The following is a 20,682-nucleotide window of genomic DNA, read 5'->3' on the forward strand; positions in this document are numbered from 1 at the left end:
AATAAAAAATGTACACAGAAAAGCGTCACTGATGATCTTGCTTATATCAACTCAGATAAAACAGCTGTAGTTACAAAAGCACTTCCTTTCTCCTACAATCTTGCCTACAATAGGGATGTTGCCAGAATAGAAATGGTGGGAAAATAAATAAATAAATAAAAATCACAGTCTTAACTGACAATCCTGTATGAGCAAAAACTTTTCATCAACTCCTGGCTCTTGTTTCTACTTGCTCCTTAGGAAGTCCAAGGTCTTATGCTGAAATATAACCCAGAGAACTGTTAATGACTCCAATTAAGAGGTGTGAATATCATTTACACCTATCTGTTCCCTTTTAGCAAGAAAAGCTACAGCCAGAAACACAGAGGCACATAATCCTACAGAGAGCATTTCAAATAGAAAAGGTTGAATTTATTTGAATCATACAACTCCTTAATCTGAAAAGGGGGTGGGGAATAAGATACACAGAATATTTCAAAGGGACAAAAATAATAGTTATCCTGCTGTGTGTTCTCACTTTGAAACAAAAGAGAAAGAAATTAAGTAAAGCTCCAGAATATTGAAAATATTTTTTAGAAAAATATATAAATATAAACAATATGTGATTTAGAAATGTAAGCCAAAAATATGTTCAAAAAATAGACTTGCAGACTTTTCATTGATTTACAGCAGATACTGCCTGCAAATTTTCAAATTATGAAATTCTGCTTTCAGTTTTCACCTGCAAATGAAAATGTTTTTTGTTTAAAACCATTTGTTGCCTTCAAATGTAGAGGGCAGGTATAATGAATCCACTTTTCTAGGACATGACATTACTTCTAAAACCAGTTCAAAGTGCTGTTGAATAACAATAAGCTATATTAATATTGTAGTTGTAGTGAATAATCTAAGGTAAATACTTTGGTTTTTTGTTGTTGTTATTGTTTTTTTTAATTAGAAAGCTACTTCCCAAAGAGGTTATCTCTTTTCTGTAGGCCATAGGGCCTAGTCCTCATGGTGCTGCCCAATGTCTTATTGTCCTCAACCTCTGAGATCTCTGTAAAGAAGCAGCCATTTAATCCCCATCAGAAGAACATCTCTTTAAAGTGGATTCCTTGACACTGTGATAATAAAGGTAAGTTATCAGATAGCTCATGTCTTAATAGATGTCTTCAGAATTTTCCCTAATCTATCCCTTTTTTTCTGGTGCACTGTTGTTAGGAGATAGTTTCCATAATTAAGAAATTCAACGAACTCATTGCTCTACACTTTTTTGTAACGGTCTTCATACCACATGTTCCAAACAAAGAGAAAACAGCTCACGAGGCATCAGGAGTTAGTGGAAAAAACAGAGAACATGGCTATGCTTTTCTCTAACTCACTGCTCTGACTTTCAAAATCAACTCTCTCTGTAATGGCTGTTATACATTTTGGGTTTCATTTGTACCCTAGACACAGAGGTGATTTATCTAAAAATATGCCAAAGGCAATTAGCTGGAGCAGAATTTTTGCAAGTACTTTTCCAAAACTGTTTTGGTGCAGAAATTATATAAATATATATATTTTTATATATTACTTTTTTTCCCCCCAAAAATGGTAACCCTCAGTTATACTTTAAATGTATTTATTTATTCAGGTGCAATATGACCTGCTTGACATGTATGAACTAAAACTATTAACCAAGATATTTTCTTGATTACTATATTTGGTTAATAAAGACAATGAAGTGAAGAAGCTGAACAGGAGCAAACTATCTCTGTGAGAGCGTGGGAGAAAGGAGTGGCAGCTAGAATTTGGCCTATGCTCTCCTTTGTTTTAGGTGAGAGATTGTTACAAGTGGGCTCTGTACAGTAGCCTGCAATGCTTGCCTTAGCATCTTTTGTAAATCTCTGTCTTGGAGAGCTTGTGCTGCTGAAAAAAACCTTCACTTCTTAAATGAGATGTTCTTCTTGTTTAAGCCCAGTTCCCAAGTACTTTGCTTCTGTTTTTGGGACAGAGACAGAAGTAAAATCCTTGATACCATTAGTAATACCCCTGATTTGAATTTCTCACCCCATGCTTTAAATTAAAGCATCCTAAAGGCTACTCTAAACAATGTTTCACTTTCCACACCATTGAGCTCCTGTAGTAGACTCGCTTTGATGTGATCCAGCCGCTGACCTGCTGGAGAGAAGGGCAGATAAAGTGTTCGTTTCCCAGCTCTGCAGGACTATCACATATCAATATTATGAGTAAGAGATGAGCACATTTCTGCCACGAACCTTGACATTTTGGAAGAGAATCTTAGCAGCAATTTAATGAAACATATCCAGCCACCTTGCTCTTTAGATAGTACAGTCATATTTCTCGTTTTTTTGTTTTTTGTTGTTGTTGTTTTGTTTTGTATGAGTAAGAAGATTTTGTATTTCTATTCAGGCTACCAAGGACTCATAATGATATTCTTTATTTTTAGAAAGTCAGTATATAGTTCTTATTCTGATCCATCAGTTTATAACATTTGTGTTGTTTGTATTACCCTCATTTTACAAGAAACAATTGAGGCATGGCAGTGTAAAATGACTTATTTAACGTTATACAGCTTTTCTATTGAAGAAATCAGAGATTACTATTTCCAGTGTATATTGTTGAGACACAGGCCTATACTACGTATTTACAGAAGAAGCATAGGACAAAGTATCTCCACAGCAAGGGGCAGAATGTTTCTTACAGAACTCACCAGTATTTAGCAGATACGCAGTCATATGTAAATGCAGTGAATTACCTCCTTATTTACTGATAATTGTTCAGTGATACTGCATGGGAACAAATACAAGAAGCTCACAGCAAAGGAGTAGGTGAATCGCAGCTGTGATGCCTTATATTTTCTTGGGAATCCCAAGAAAATTCAAGGCATGTATTCTTCTGAAGACAAGGACTGTCAGTCCGCCCAGTATGTAGTCACTGAACTGTTTAGGGAAAAATTATGACTTAGACAACTCTGACTTAGAATCTGTAAAGCCTAGAAAGTTGGCTTCAGTGAACTATTTCAAAACACCTTATTTAAGTTTGTTGTCCCCTCTCCCACCAGCACAGAGAGTTGAACAGTTGTGAAGACTGACTTAAAAACCTCACCCAAGATATAAGAAACTACACAAGAAAAAAAAAAAAAAAAAAAAAAGGTAAGATTGCTCTTGAATGCTTATCCTTCTGCTGAGCTTATTCATGGCTCAAATTAGGACCCTCTACCCAGACAGGCTAAGGTAATTAAAGATGAGTTCTTGTATCTTGTATGAATACCCCAGCTAGCAAGCCAGAGAATCATATTTCTTGCTGCTTCTCTAATGACATGACTCTTGCATTCTTGACTGTATAAGTTCCTTTGCTTAAATAGGAGAGGGTTTTTGATGTTCTCTTCCATGTAAACTGTTCTCAGAGTTTGCTGTTAAGGTTATATGTTCACCTGACAGTGAATAATGTAAGTGGAACTTTCTCAGCCTGGAAAAATCTTATTTTTCAGGTATTTTATTTAATGTTTTAAACATGATTTTTCTCTTGCAAAAATTGCTTCAAAGCATGTTTCTGTGTGCTCCATTTGTGTATGAAAACCATACCGGATGCTATTTTTTAGTCTCAGTTCATTGCTTTTACTGTGCGATATGCATACTCTGAATGTAAAGTGAGGCAATATGGGATTTAAGCAGAGTTTAAACACCTTTCTGAGTAGCTGTGTTGCAAAAAGACTTTTGGAAAGTTTAACATCCATGTTCCCAAACTGGAGTACTTTTTGTAAACATGGGGAGATCTTTTGCATGAGGTGAAACTTCTTCAATCTTGAAACTTTTGGACCAGAAAAGGAGCTAATATTCTGCAATATGTGAATGTTCATTTGAATAGATATGTCTTAGAATCATAGAATAACAAAATTTTCTAGCTTATAGTGTTTCTAGCTGAGTATCTCTGATATTCTTGTCATGAAAATAATTTATTTTTCCATGGAGGAAACAGACTATTATAAAGCAGTTTCCTTTTAGAAGGATGTCCATCTGAGTGAAAAAATAATAGAAAATAATAATAGAATATGTTAGAATATGTAAAAATAAATAAAATGGAGACAATTCTCCCTTGGGTGTCATTCACGCTGTGCTTTCACTTAATAAAAAAGCTTATAGCATGATTTTTTCCAGTCTAAGCCGTTGGTGTTAAGGCGTTGATGGTCATTAGCAGGATCCAGAGTCATCCAATTAGATTTATTTTTGTAGCAAATTAAGCCACAGACTTCAGAATCTGTGCGTAGCAGAGTCTGCTTCTGACAGGATTTTGGACAACCATGTTTCCTAACAAGTAGCAAAATTTCAGCCTGTCTGAAAGGCAAGTACCTTCTAACACCGTAGAAATAGCTTGATATGCTGAAGATGGCATAGCGGATGAGTACATGCCAACATAGTGACCCCATGAGGCTGATAAGATTAGTTATTATTAATGAGTTCTGAGTCTGGTTTTAGGAATTTCTACATCAGATGCTTGCCAGAAGGAGCGTTAGTTTTCTGTTGGAAGGAAATAGATATACCTGGGGTGCTTAATCAGTGCTTTGAGATACCCTAATCCCACAAGACCACAGATGGGCTCAGATGTGAAGATACTCGTGGAGATCACTTGATTCATGCCCCCTTCTCTGACACAATTAACAAGAGTCATTGACCAGAACCATGTACTGTTCTGGATGAAGATGAAGACTCCACACTCTCTATGATTAACTTGTCTGTGTTTCACCACTCCCACTGTAAAGTAAGTTTTTTCTTTTGTTAATGATGGATTCAGTATGTTTTTGTTTGTGCTCATCGCCACTGTTGAGCCTTTGGACACCACTGAGAAGAGTTCGTCTGTGTCTTTTCCCCACCAGATCTTGCATGGGTGAGATCCTACTGAAGCTCTTCTTTACGTTGAACAGTCCCAAATCTCCCATCCTCCCTTGCGTGGCTGATGATCCAGATATTCCATCATTTTGGTCATCCTATGCTGGACTGTTTTTATTCTTTCTTGTACTCGGCAACACAGGACTGTACACACTTTAGATGTGGTTTATCCAGTGCTGGGCATAGACATGGGGAGACTCACCTCCTTTTTCCTGCTGCCAATGCTCTCTAGAGTGCAGCTTAGTACACTGTTGGCCTTCTTTGCCCCAAAAAAGAGAGTGAGTGAGTGACAAAAAAATAGATGAATTTTAGTCCATACTGCCTTATGCAGTGCTACAGTAAGGAGTGATAAAGAAGCAAAGAAAAGCATATTTCATGAGATAAACAGGGAAGAAATGCCTTAGGTCTATGCAAGAGAGGATGTTATACATTATACTAGCATTTAACATATTTAACTGTCAAAGACACTTTTAATTCCCAAACAAACTAAAAAATAGTACTCTCCTATGTTCATATTACATTACAACTGCCAGTTCAACCCTATTGTAGTCTTTATCTCTTAGCACTACTCAAAAAAGTACTACTTGACTGTATTTACACTTCTTTGGGGTTGCATTACAATGCATGCTGTACTTGTTCCAGAATGCGAGACGGAATAAAACACTGCAAAATTCAAAGTGCCAGTAAAGCATTACCCTAAAAAAATGAACTAACTGTTGTAAGATATGTCAATAACAGACTCTGATGGCTACTTGTGCCTTGTCCTTTCCTCACGACTTTGTCCGAAGCCAAATTTTGTGTTTTACAAGTGAGTCATCTCTAGATTCATTGATAGTGAGATAAGTTGTTATAAACTCTAACTGGCTGGTGATAGTGGTTTTGTAACTTGTCAAAACAGATGAAATAAAAGAAAATTTGTCTTGCTTACTATGTCAAATGAAGCTTGAACTCATGGTGCCTGAAAAAAAATCAAGTTCACTTCTTACCCGTGCAAAACAGTGATCTTTCAGATCAGCCATTAATGCCCAAGTCATCTCTGATTTATGATGAGACAGAGGAAATGTACCCATTTACTACCTTTGGAAAGCCATAAAGCCAGCTCTACCATTTCAGGCATAATTTAAGAGTTAAACTTGTCGGCTTCTTGAGCTGTAAAAATGCTTAGTTGCTCTGTGCTTTCTATTGACCAAGATATTATCCATTTGGCAGGGGACTCCACCAAGCTTTTACAGAATAATGACCTGGAAGATTCTGTGATCCAAAATGATGTGAGACAGAAAGGAATCATTTCCAAATTAGAGATTGGGCATCCAGTTATGAGAACATTTTACATCTTCTGAAAAGTCCTAAAGTGCTTGGATTTATACGCTGCTTCCTGCAGACAAACTCATAAAGCTTGGCAAAAGATCTGCAAAGAATCTGATATTCCAGACTGAGTTTTTGGAGACAAATTCATGTTTAGTAACTAGTGCTTTGGGAGTTTTACTCAGGAAATTATATTCCCTTTCTCCATTTTGTTAATCCCTCCTTTCCCTCCAGGTTGTAATGAAAAAAATTCATCTAGACATTGACACTGTAGTTTGTTTCACATCAAATTTTAGATTTCCACCACGTATTCCCCTGGCAGTTTTCTGAGTTCTTGGAATATTTTCAGGTAGTGTTTTATAATCTCAGATTATAAATCACTAAGCGAAAAATCTTGAGTCAAACCCATTCTTTTGCGTCTTACACCTGGATTTGTAAAATCCACATTTAGCAGCTTTTCTGTATGGCTTTGTGTTAGATCAGTGAAAGGCAGTGTCATCATACACACACTTTCCATGTTTTCCATCAGGTATTCTTACATTCTTCCCCCAATTCCTGCAAATAATTAGAGAATTAGTTTGGAGAACATAGATAAAGAAAATATTTGTCATTTGTCATATAGTTTTTCTTAGAAAACACAAAAAATGTACTCACAAGTTGGAAAGCAAGATTTTGGAGAGGACTGTCATTGCTGAGAGTTTATGATTGTAGAAGCAGTCAAAGAAGCAAGAAAATAATTTAATTTGTGGCTTGTTTTCTTCCAAAAAAGAAACACTGAAGGGCCAAGATCTAAAAGTCAATAGGTGCTGTACTGAAACAGCATTATACTTTGCAGTCAGTGACTCATATGGCAGAGCTGAATACATGCTACTCTCTAACATGATATGTTATTCCTGCTTGGAAAAGCAATACTATGTGAAATCTGAAATTCAGTTTGTAAAATTGAGTTTTCATAATCTCATAGAACTGAAGAGCACTTTTTTTTTTCTTTTTTCTTTTTTCTTTTTTTTTTTAATTAGAAGGATATTGGTTTAATAATGATGTGCTATTACATGAGTGAATTAAGCACAGTCTTGAATTCTAGTTAGAGAACCTTGCTATATTATTTGTATTCCATAAAATAAACAAATATTTTAAAGGCCAATGGTTCAATTTCTGTGGTTCACAACTACCTCTTATACTGTCTGTTTTATATACTCCTGTGCCAGCAAATATCTGATTTTTCTTTTGAGGATGTTTCCTTCTGGCACACCTAAAGGAAGGAACATGAGCATTTAGCCTCATGAAATGGTCATTTTAGTGCTTTTACACTGTACTGTGTGAGAGAAATAACTGATTCCAGAATGCTAGCTGATTCCAAGATGTAGTTTCAAACAAAAGCAGTTGCTTTTTATACTGTACTAAGCTTCCTTTACCCATTTTTATACATTTGGAAAAATTACATTCGAGCCATTTCAGGGATGGGACAAAGAGTATGGAAATAAAGAAAAATTCTGTGTCAATAGACAGATTGCTCTCTTTAGCCTTCTCTTAGAACAGTTCATCCCATCTAACATTCCTTTTCCTTAAGAAAATAGAAAAAGTAGATCCCACGTTGGATTTTTGTATATTCCTCCAAAATGAAATCTGGAAGTACTTCTAATTCTAGCAGGTATAAAACTCTCCAGCACAGTGCTGGCACACACATGTTGAGTGATCCACATCATGGGTGTAGAGTTTGGCGCTGGATTCTGGGAATGCGTTCTGATGAAGGTCCAATTTCCTCATAACGTCAAGGTCAAGGAATTGCAGAACCCATTTCCCTAAAACTTTCACGTCTCCAAAGCTCTGTTCTGAAGCTCATCAGTGACAATCCACCACTGGCTAGTAATTTTTGTAGAAGCATCCAAGCTAGAATTGCCAACTCATTAGTTGTAAAATATTGGACAGACTTTCAGCTGTAAAAGGAGACCTTGAAGAATATCCTTGAGGAGTATGAGACCAGCATTTGGAACTTTTATTTTGCAGTTCCCAGAGTGGTCTGGTCTTGTCCTCTGATCACGACAAAAGTTTGCAAGCTGAAAGTCTGCTCGGCTCTGAGGAATGAGGATCAAATAAAGCAGACAAAATTACTTCCGAGGGGGAGCTGCCAGCTACAAACAATAGTATAATAGCATTATTCCAGCCCTATTATGAATTTCTTTGGTTAAGTTTTGGTTTGATAATCAGTCTTGTTTCTCTCAAATGAGTACTCTAGTGATTGCCAATGGTTCTCTTTTTTGCTTTGCATAGCAGGTTCTGAAGTAATATATAACACATATATATAGCAATATATGTGACCAATGTTCCTGAGTAAACAGTGAGGAAATAGCATTCCTGTCTTTGATTGTGAAGGTAGGCCTCAGCCTGACAGCCAAAATAGTACTGCTAAAGTTAACCACCTGATTTTACAGAATAGGATATTGGAGGAAGCATTGGATTTAACTGAAGTAAAAGACATTATTTTCCATACCATTCTGTCACCCCATCTACATCCTTGTATTTAGCTCTTTACCTGGAAATAATTCTGAGATTATCTAAAAAGGAATTACTCAATGCTATGAAAAATAACTTTCCAATGATACAGTGTCCAAGGACGACCTAAAGCAGGAAAACAGTACTGTACTATTGAATGATTTATTCATTCCTTGCACTGTTCTTTTGCTGTTGTTGTTGTTTTTCTGTAACTGTTCAGCAGATCCCAACAACATTATTGGAATTAGCAGCAGATTGGCACACCTCTTGCTGATGAATACTGGTTTAATTGGAGCCATACTTATCACTTCTGTTAAAATTTTCTGTCACTGTAGAGAAGAATGTGTTCTAGGTTGGATGTTGCATCTAAATTTCCACTGAATAGGTGCTTTTTGATCCTCTGCTGTTGTAATCAATCATAATTCTTTTAGAAACAAAGAATATAGCTACAAAGTACTTTATACTATAATCTTTTCTCAACATATCCATCCTATCCAGGAATATTAAAAAATGTCTTTTAATTAATATGGTAACTATTTATAAATTCTTCCTAATCTTCTAAGCATTTTACAGTCAATTACCTGGAATACAGCAAAAAGTTAGGCTATTTTATGTTTCCTTTGAGCCCCATTGTATTCATAAAAGATTGCTATTACAAAGCTAAGGTCTAGAAGGGATACTACTTTATAAAATTAAAAATTTTATTTACATATGTATGAGTATGCACTTTTTTTTCTTTTTTTTTTTTAATAGCAATCTTTAATTAAACAACATGGCTTCACCAAGGGCAAGTCATATGTGACAGACTTGGTAACTTTTTCTTATGGAGTTACAGCATTATATGAATTAAGGAACAGTAACTTACGTCATCAACCTGGTCTTGTGCAAAGCGTTTGACATGTCTTGCATGACATTCTGGTCACCAAATTGGAGAAGAATGGATTTGATGAATGGACCACTCGCTGGATAAGAAACTGGCTGGATGGTTGCACTCAGAGAGTTGTGATCAATGGCTCAATGTCCAGGAAGAGTTGGTGATGAGTGATGTTCCTCAGGGATCAGTGCTGTGACCAGTGTTATTTATCATCTTTGCAGGCTACATGAATAGTGGAATTGAGTGCACTCTCAGTAAATTTGCAGATGGCACCAAGATGAGTGCTGCAGCTGACAAGCTAGAGGGTAGGGATGCTATCCAGAGGGACCTAGAAAGGCTTGAGAGCTGGGCTCGGGCCCACCTCATGAAGTTCAAGACTGCCAAGTGCACGTTCCTGCACCTGGATTGGGGCAATCCTGACCACAGACACAGGTTGGGCAGAGAATGGCTTGAGAACAGCCCCAAGGAGAAGGATTTAGGGGTGCTGGCTGATGAAAGACTCAATGTGAGCTAGCAATGTGTACTTGCAGCCCAGAAGGCCAACCGTATCCTGGGCTGCATCAAGAGAAGCGTGACCAGCAGACCGGGGGAGATGATTCTGCCTCTCTACTCTGTTCTCGTGAGACCCCACCTGGAGTACTGTGTCCAGTTCTGGGGCCCCAACACAATAAGGTCATGGAGCTGTTGGGGTGGGTCTAGAAGTCCACAAAGATGATCACAGGGCTGGAGTACCTCCCCTGTGAGGACAGATTGAGAGAACTGTCTAGAGAGGAGAAAGCTCCAGGGGGACTTTTTAGAAGCCTTCCAGTACCTGAAGTACAGGAAGGTTGGGAAGGGACTTTTTATCAGGACACGTAGCAACAGCAGACGAAGAAATAGTTTCAAATTGGAAGAGGATAGATTTAGACTAGATATTAGGATGAAATTCTTTACTGTGAGGGTGGTGAAACACTGGAACAGGTTGCCCAGGAAGGCTGTGAATGTCTCCTCCCTGGAAGCATTCAAGGCCAAGATGGATTGGTATTTAAGCAACCTGGTCTAGAGGGAGGTGTCCCTGCCTATAGCAGGGGGGTTGGAACTTGATGATCTTAAAGGTCCCTTCCAATCCAAACTCTTTTATGATTCTATGATTCTGTAATTATTAGTTCACATTAAAATGTGGGTCACCTTCTGCTTAATTATGGGATGTCATATCAACTACTGCTGGAATTGATTAAATCTATACAGGCAGCTACATTTTTGGAGTAGAAATAAGAACAGTATTAATTACTGTGATGAAAAACAAAGTAAACATATTTACCAACAGGCCTGCTGAAATACTATCACAGGGCTAAGAACATCTATTCAACTCAGGAATGTTAAATATTTTCAGCAAGTGAGTATTTATTATCACTATTGCTTTACAGCACTATTGTTAGCCTGGAACATCAGAGCGAGAAAAAAAAAAATGATAGCAAAATGGGTCACAGTGTATTAGTGATACAAAACAGAATGATTATTATAAGCCACATAGCTATTACTTTTCAGGTAAATGTCAAATTTGTGATTTGCTGGCATAGATGTTTCTTCACTTTTTCACTTAGCCTTAAAATGGTAGGAAAACACATTGAATTTATGTGGTCCCTTCTCTTCCCCACATAAATTCTTCTCAGAAGATCTGAGAAACTGAACAAAAATCAAACAGATTAGCTCAGAAAATAATGATGCTGTCGAGTGCCACTCTTTTTGTTGACTGGGTGCACTGAGGCGCTGAGAGGTGGTATGCCTCTCCTACACCATGTAGTGTCATTGCAGCATGCGCACAAAATGAATCATCCACATTTCTTTAAAATCACTCACTCTGAACTGCTACTTCTTATCTCAAAGAAGCAGGAATCAAAAGTTCTGTATTTACAGGGAAAGCTTGATTTCCCTTGGTCTATGTGTTTTTTATTTTTTGTTTTTTGGACAAATTCAAAGAAAAAAAATAAAATCCCTTCCTGAAATCTCTGAAATTTTTCATTTGTATGTTTGTTTGTTTTGTGATTACTTTTATTTTGTTTAAAGGAAGATGAAGAAGGAAGGAGGGGAGTGAATTAGATGAAAATGTCTATAAATGAGCCAATAACAGTTTTGTATCCTGACCTGGACACCAGTGACTATATGATGGTCCCATACTGTCAAAAAGCAAGATCATTGACTTTCTCTTAGAAAAACTGATGCTATAGGAAGTGCCTAGAATGGGGAGTACAACAGCAGAAGTAAAAACATTGGTTGTGATAAAGTACCTCAACTTCAGTAGCTATACTAATTTGCTTGTGCAGGAAATCCAGTCAATGATCTAATATAAACCTATTGCAAGACTTGCCTTCATAAGGGGAGATTTATTTTCTTCAAACTACTCCACTAAGGTAAAGGAGTGGAATAGTAAATGAATGAATAGTGCTCACAGATCAGAAGCAAATAGATGAAATTTTCCTTTTAGAGAAATTATTTCCTTAGTATTCATTCCAACTCTAAAGTCAGAATTATTTTCTGTGTTTCCAGTCTTGTGTTCTTCATTGGTTAGATTTAGCACTTATTTTTGACAGCTCTGACTCATGGACAAAGACTTTTTTTCCCTGGGTTTCACTGGAGACTTCTAATGGTTACAGTGGAACAGATTTTCAAGCACAATTTAAAAAAACAACAACAACAAAAAACATTTAGCACTTCTTCTTAATTTAGTTCAGCAGATAAGTATTTTAAGCAGAATGATTTTGTTGTATCTTGTACTTTTGAGAATTTTTTATCAGAAGGTTATCTGTGGGAAAAAAATCAAAAGTAAATTTTGTTATCTTTTTCAGTAAAAACTTGTAATTGCTGAATAATAAATAAACTTGTATCATACAGAGAAACTTAATGAGACCTTTTTTAAATACATAAAGCATCTACATAATTTGTCATTAATTTAATTCTCTCTCCCACTTTTTATTAATATCAAGTGCTCAGTCCTTGTGAAAGAAAAAGGGGTAATTAAAGAAAAAAATAGTAGGGAGTGAATATACCTGAGTGTACTAGATATTCTTTGAACATTCTTCTTCAGTTCATCAGACTTTCAGAAACTATCATTCATAGTTGAGTAATTAAACGTGAAATTTAGAAGGGATGATGCATAATAACAAGTTCTTACTGTGAATGCATTTGTAAAGTACACCAGACCAAATTTTTCCACTGTAGTATTTAGAAATTTTTGTTATTGATCCCCATAAATGCAGAATTAAGATCACTACTGAGCTAATTTCAACCTGACTCCGGACCTCGAGAGCATTTATGCCTAATAAGAAAAAGAAAATTTGTAAAAATGTTGGCTTTCTTCACACCTTTCATATTTTACCTAACAATACGTAGTTTCAAAGAATCACAAAATCATAAAATCGCAAGGTTGGAAACAACCTGCACAGAATCACGGAATCACAGAAACACCAAGGTTGGAAAAGACTTTCAAGATCAACCAGTCCAACCATCAACCCATCACTAATAGCTCTCACTAAACCATGCCCCTCATCAGAATGTCCAGACATTCCTTGAACACCTCCAGGGTCAGTGACTCCACCACTTCCCTGGGCAGCCCATTCCAGTGCCTGACCACTCTTTCAGAAAAGTAGTATTTCCTAATGTCCAGCCTGGTGCAGCTTGAAGCCATTCCCTCTGGTCCTATCACCAGTTACACGAGAGAAGAGGCCAACCCCCAGCTCACTACAACCTCCCTTCAGGTAGTTATAGAGAGCAACAAGGTCTCCCCTGAGCCTCCTCTTCTCCAGACAGAACAATCCCAGCTCCTTCAGCTGTCCCTCATAAGGCCTGTGCTCCAGACCCCTCACAGCTTTGTTGCCGTCCTTTGAACACGCTCCAGGACCTCAATGACTCTCTTGCAGTGAGGGGCCCAGAACTGGACACAGTACTCGAGGTGCGGCCTCACCAGAGCTGAGTACAGGGGGACAATCACTTCCCTGTTCCTGCTGGCAACACCATTTCTGATGCAAGCGAGGATGCCATTGGCCTTCTTGGCCACCCAGGTACACTGCTGGCTCGTGTTCAGCCAAGCAAGATCAGCTGCAAGATCATCTAGTCCAACTGTCCTCCCATTACCATTGCTATCACAAACCTCTAAACCAGATCTCGTAGCTCCTCATCCAGACGCCTCTTTAACACTGCCAGGGATGGCGACTCCACCCCCTCCCTGGGCAGGCCATTCCAATGTCTGACTGCACTCTGAGAGAAAAAGTTCTTCCTTATGTCTAACCTAAACCTCTGGTTCAGCTTTTTTCCTACTTTCATTGAGGCGTACTCAGTGCCTTTTTTCAAACTGGTCTTTGCAGTCATCACATGTTCCTGGGCATCTGTGTGCACTAGCAAAGTTTGAGAAGGAAAAGGTGCATGCAACAACAGGACAAAACTAATTTAGGGAATACTTAGTTGAGTTATACAGATTCAATTTCTTGGGGCCAGCTAGTATTCACTACTGATAGAAGACTGGAAACAATGGTAATACTACTTCTGTTTTTAAAAAGGAAGGATATTAGGAAATGGAGGCCTTTCAGCCACACCTCAGGGCTGAGAAATGACATGAAATGTCCTCTTCAAATCCATTTCCAAGGATGTGAATTTTAAAAATAATAATTAAGAATAGTCAGTGGTGCATTTACTAAAGGCAAACTTGTAATTCAATCTGATTGCCTTCTGCAATTAGATCAATACGTGAACAAAGGAGGAGCACTGTACATTCCACTCCCTGCCTTTATATCATCTCTCACACCATTCATTTGCAAAACAGAGAACAGACAAGAAGACTTAGGTGGGTTAAAATTTTGCTAGGGTGACAGTCATAAAGAGTAGCAATAAATGGGCTTGTGCCAGTTGGCAGTCAGTGAAAAAGAGGGTACCCAAGAGGCCTATGCTAAGTCCCAAAGTAAGTAATTGAGTAATTGGTGTAATGGCAAAGAGTGCAACCCCAGCAAGTTTGTAAATTATACTGAATTAGGACAAGCGCTGGACCCAGAGGAAAAACATCCATCCATAGTCCCTGCAAGGTGACTGGGAGGACCCTGATCTGGGCAGGATGCTAAGCAAGGCTTAGTTAGTCTGGAAATAAGGAAAAGGTCATGGCCTAATGCTACCAGCAGAAAACTGTGTGAAGTATTGTTCAAAGGACAGCAAAGCCAAACGTAACTAGGTAGTGCCAGGCTATCTTGTGGCAATGGTTCGAGAGGTCCATGTTAGGCATCAGCAAGAACTTCATAACCATGAGGTACTACATATTAGAAGGGGTGACTGAACAGGCTGTGTAATCTTTATCTTTGATGTTTTTAAAATTCAAGTAGACAAATCCACAGCCAATCTGTTCTAGCACTTATGACAGTCCCCTCTTTGAGATAGAAATGGCACTTCAGATCTCTAAAGTCACTTTCTGATTGATGCTTCATTGATTCTATGGTACAGTTTCTCATCCAGGCCATAACACAGTTCTAAATCTACATTTGTTCTCAATGAATTGTGTGTATATATAGCTCTAGTTGGTTTTCAGTAAAACAAACAGAAAAATAACTTGTTTATCAACTGCAAAATATTGTAAGACATTTGTAGTGTATTGTCCACCTCTGTCTAGTGGAAGAAAAGATGTTTCTGGCTGTTTTGTATTGGGTTTTTTTTGTTTGTTTGTTTTTTATCTCAGAGTAAAGCAGAAGGCAGTTCTTCCTTCAACAAATTAGATATTAAGTAAAATAAGCAGGAGACTGGGGCAGATAGTTGCTATTACAAAGCATGATAACAATGACATTTTTTAAGGGAAAAAAAAATGCTCAACTATTTAACCAATATACTGAGAGAAGAGAGCTGTTATATAAGAAATTTATTAGTAGTACAGCATTTAGTCTTTTTTTAGTTATAGTTTCAGTCATTTTATGAAATAATTACTTTGATACTGTAGAATCTTTTTCTTAAAAGCACATTTCAATTGGATTCTTCTTACATAAAGTCTACATCATTGTTTTCAGTTTGATTCAGGGTTCATGATCAACTCATAATGTCATGGCTGAGTCATGAGAGATCACCACCCTATACCACACTGAGTCATATTTTGTGATAATACACCATGATTCACTGCTGTTAGACAATTTAAAGCCAGGAATTATGCTTTTATTAATTTGTATTGTGTTTACAGCAGCCCTGCGCTTTTAACCTGCTCTTCTTCCTTCTCTTCATAACATATTTTTGTGTTCTCATTTTGTTTATTACTTTTGCTGTCTTTTAGTGAACACTGTCAGATAGAATAGACAGAATCTGCACTATAATATTTGAACAGAGGTCATACTTTAAAGAGTTGGTGTATGCAGAAAATGGTATATAAGTGAGAAAAAGGATACTTACAGGTGTAGGTCAAGCAATCATAATTTGAATAGTTATTTAGTTAATCAATTTGCATTGATGAAGGTTCACTCAAATGTCTACTCGATAATTTTTCCAGTCTCAAAGGAAATGTACTTTTTAATGGATGTATATATGTCTTGGAATTATGAAATAAGCCATTCCATTGTGAAATAAACCCATAATATGTCACCTTTTAAATGAAAAAATTTCTCTGGTTGTGTTATTCAGAGGAAGTTGGCACCTTTCCTACTTCCTAACATACCCCCCTTATAGGTTGTTGCAATTCTCTGTTCTCAGTTTCCTCAACTCATATCAGAAGAGGATAACTGTCTATCCTCTTTAGAGGCACACATCAATGAGTGAGGTATGTGCAGCATACAAGAATCTTGTTAGAACATCTTTCTTATGCTAATATGGAAAATATGTACAGGAGAATTTAGATCTTGTTTTGCCTAGTGAATAACATGGGAAATACCTTTGCAGACTTTCGTGAAATTATGCATAACTAGTCTGGGTGGAACTTTTTGACAGTACCTGAGGTTCTCAGATGCTACAAATCTACCATACCTGCTAGAAACAGGGAATTATCTTAAAACAGTTACGTCTGTTCAGGAAAACAACATGAAATGTAACATTGCTGCATACAAAACAGTCTGTTTAACAAGCTGCAATAAAGATAGCCTAATTTATCCTTTTTTCTAAATAAATGTTGGGAATTTATTTGTGTGGTTTGTTGTTTTCTTTAAGTTACTAGTATTCTGTCATGACTTAATAAAGAAGAAAAATTTTATAATCTATTTAGTGACACTTACAGCTCTACCCTTTCTCTAACAGGATATTCTTCAGCAATCATATTGCAAAACTGTGTGATTTACAAGAACATTCTGTTCTGCCTTATACATCATTTTACTAGACTTGATTTTTTATATTTCTGATTGACAGACTTGCTTTATTTTAAAATATAGGATTTCCTATCATGAATAAAAAGATCATGCTAATATCCTCAAATCCACTCATAACAGATCAGGCTCTTATGGTGCTTACCAACAACATCATAAAATCCATTTTGGAATGATTCACTGTAACTTTCTTAGGAAGAAGAGATGATTATGCTGCACTTGGCACTTTTATACTATCTTCTTTATTTGCAAGAGTACCATGCAAAACTCAAAATGATTTTACTATAATAAAATAATAGTTAAATAATACAAAAATACACTGTATTTTTCTTCATTATTTATGAGAGTATCATGCAAAAATTAAAACTGTTTAAAATAATTTTGCTATGTAGTTAAATATTGCTAACATACATAGTACTTTTTAACAATACCCACTCTACTGCAGGATATGGCAAATATTATTTTTCTGTCTGTGTACAATATAATCCTATTTGTTCAAGTATTTGTTTTAGAAAGAAAATCTTTTGTCAAAATGAGTTGCATTGTAACAATCTTCAAAATATATATCCAAACATACATATTTTTCACACTAACACGCACATATATGTACATAGAATACCTATAAATCTAGCACAGCTCATATTGTGATATTTGAACACTTATCAGAGTAAACATTTTTTATAATGAAAAGTATGACATATTTTAGTTACCATTTAGCTTTCTTCACATTCCCTTCCCACTGAATTCTGAATTAGCAAAATCTCACTTCTAATATATTTTTATATTCAGTCCACAGGATGCTCGCTAATGATTGTCTTCATTAATTTTGTTTCCTTTGGTTCATTAATTTTATGTTGTGACTACAAAGATGACACTATAGCAACGACTGTGTTTCTAGCCAGTTGATATGAGATACTCATTTACAGTTCCTTTCATTAACACAGTGGACAAAATCAGTGGACACTTAATAAGCAGTAAAAGTACCCATTAGCAAAATCAGCTCTAGTTTGAGCTGCAAAGCAGAAGGGTGGAATGCTAACAGGCAAGGAGAGATGTTGACTTGTTTTTGATGTCACTGGGAAAAATGACTTCAGAAGGGAAGATATACTGACCTGTCCACATAGCCTACCAGGTGAGGCTTGTGTTTTGGTAAGGGGGTGTCTGCTTTGGGAGAGCCTGAGTTAGAAAGACAGCTAAAAGTAAGAATTACTTCATCTGTTCCAGCTTACTCCATGGCAGCATGTGAACCGATGCCTTAAAAGGCAGGTGAAATAAGGAAGCATCTCTTCATCAACCTGTGTTGGTTTGCTGGCAACCTTTCTCAATCTTCAGCATAGAAATTACAGTAGTGTATTCCTGGCTCAGCTTTACCCCTGTCCACATCATCTTTAAATTTAACCTTACACTCCAAATTATACTAGCATTAGGATTATGTGTTAGGAGCATATGTAACACTAATGAACTCTTCATTTGCAAATTTATTTTAATATTTTAATGCTGTTGTTGACAGGCATGAAGTAGCTCTATAAACTTATAACATGAAAACAAAAACACATTGGAAATCTCTCTAGGAGGAAGGACTTTCTATCTTCCTAATGAAGCCAGGATTCCTGTGAGTAGCTGTTCACTTTGACAACAATTGCATTAAGATCAAAGGGGATATGAAAACCATGACAATATGACTGTATTTCATGCACCATGAGGCAGGGTTAGTGTAGATTAGACATATCATTAGTCAAGGGGATCTTTTTCCTCAGAGAACTCTTGGCTTCTCAATGTCTTTTCCTTCCCCTTTCCTTTCCAAGTCAGTATCTGTTTAAGCAGAAAACAGATTTCTTCCCCCTAAGACTATGACAGAAATAGGCTACGGATTTGAGGCTATGTCCAATCAGTGGCAATATGCATAGTAATATGTGGCACAGCTTGTGTAATGAAGTTCCCAGCATGCAGTCTGGAAAGGTATCCTCAAGTGTGCAGGGTGATTTATTTCCTCTGTCAAGAGGCAGGACAGGCAGGACTTGTCCTTCCCCACAGTCCCTTCAAGAATACTCTGTCACCCCAGGAAGCTGTAATAGCTTTTGGAAGCTCAGTCTCTGTTATATTGCTTGGAACCCTGCTTTAGCAAGGTTGCTTCCCAGCTCCTTTTCATTGTTTGCGTTTGTTTTTAAGGAGTTGAATTGTAAGGGAGAATACCAATTTTTCACCTTCTGTTTACATTTAATTTCACATTAGTATGTCAAATTAACGATGAGAAGATGTATGCTCAGCAGTGAGACGAACAACCTGCCCACAGTGGATGTAATACATTTAAGTCTTGCTTTTTAGTATAACGGTGGTGTGAGTGTAGATCATATAGTGTCTTCCCTGAGCTGTGGAAAATATTCAGCCCAGGCAACATTTTCTAAACTGTTTTAGCTCTTGGAGTTTTGTGTGATAGCAGATCTCTCTATTGATGGAACTATTGAATTCATTTGTGATATCTCTCCCAAACCCATATTTTAATTTGTTCACTTAATATATTAAAAAAAACCCCTGCAATCTAATTCAGACTAGTCTGCCTCACAGAGAAAGTACTCAGTTTCATTTGATTTGTAAAAGTTCAGTAAGTGCTATTACGTTGTAGTAGCTTCGCTTTCTAATATACATACTTCTAAATGTTTTTATCAGAACTCAGAAATGATTAATGAGATATATCATCACATGAGAAGATTGAGCAATTTCAAATTCTTTCTCTGTGTAGAGATTTAATATCTTTCTCCTTTTTTAAACTAATTTCCAAGAAATTTCCCTAGTCTGTGTACAATGCAACGTGACTATAATGCCCTGTTTACAACCGCCAATAAAGTGCTCTCCAGCTGGAACATAGGTATATACATAGGCTGCTACTAATTTAGCTAAAAGATTCTGGTTTTAGAATCCTGATGGACCTCTTTTAGAGAAGTCAACCTTTAGACTTAATTGTGTAACTTGTGTAATTCTTACTTGAAAGGGATGGCAGATCTAGGAAGAGACCATATGCTGCAAACCGAAAAGAAGTACCTGGGTGTTCTGGTGAACAGTAGGTTGGCAGCCATGAGTGAGCAGTGTGCACTTGTGGCCAAGAAGGCCAAAGGGAAGGTGGGGTTCATTAAAAAGATCATGGTCAGCAGATCGAGGTGATCCTTCCCCTCTACTCTGCTCTAGGGAGGAGACTTCTGGAGTAAGTCTGCGTCCAGTTATGGACTCTTTAATTCAAGAAAGGAAGGGAATACTGGAAGGAGTCCTGCAGAGAGACACAAAGATGGTTCAGGGCTTGGAGCACCTTCCTCGTGAGGAAAGGCTGAGAGACCTGGGACTGATCAGCCAGGAGAAGATTGAAAGGAGATCTTATCAATGCTTAGAAATAGTTCAGGGATGGGTGGCTAGGGGATGAGACCAGGCTCTTTTTTGTGGTGCTGCTCAGAGAAAGGAAAAGGGGCAGTGGGCACAAAGGGAGTTTCATTAGAACATGAGGAAGAACTTCTTTAATGTGAGGATGATAGAGCACTGGAACAGGCTGCCCAGAGATGTTGTGAAGTCTCCTTCTCTGGAGATATTCAAAACCTTGATGTTCTCCAGAGGTCCATTTCAACACCTATGATTCTATGACTTGCTTTTCTTTTTAGATTTTGCATTATACAGGCTCAATTTTTTTTTTTTTTTTTTTTTTTTTCATGGTTTGAATTTTTTTGGTGGGATGGGGAGGGGAAAGATGGGGGGGTGAGGCAGGCAAGAAAAGCAAGAGGCCTGCAGGGAGAGTGTCATTTTTGTTTGCTTTTTATTTCCCTTGCCACTTTTCTGGTGGTAGTTTTGACCACCTCTCTAAAACCTATTA

Source organism: Phasianus colchicus, chromosome Z (assembly GCF_987193195.1).
Source record: "Phasianus colchicus chromosome Z, bPhaCol1.hap1.1, whole genome shotgun sequence".
Taxonomy (NCBI): domain Eukaryota; kingdom Metazoa; phylum Chordata; class Aves; order Galliformes; family Phasianidae; genus Phasianus; species Phasianus colchicus.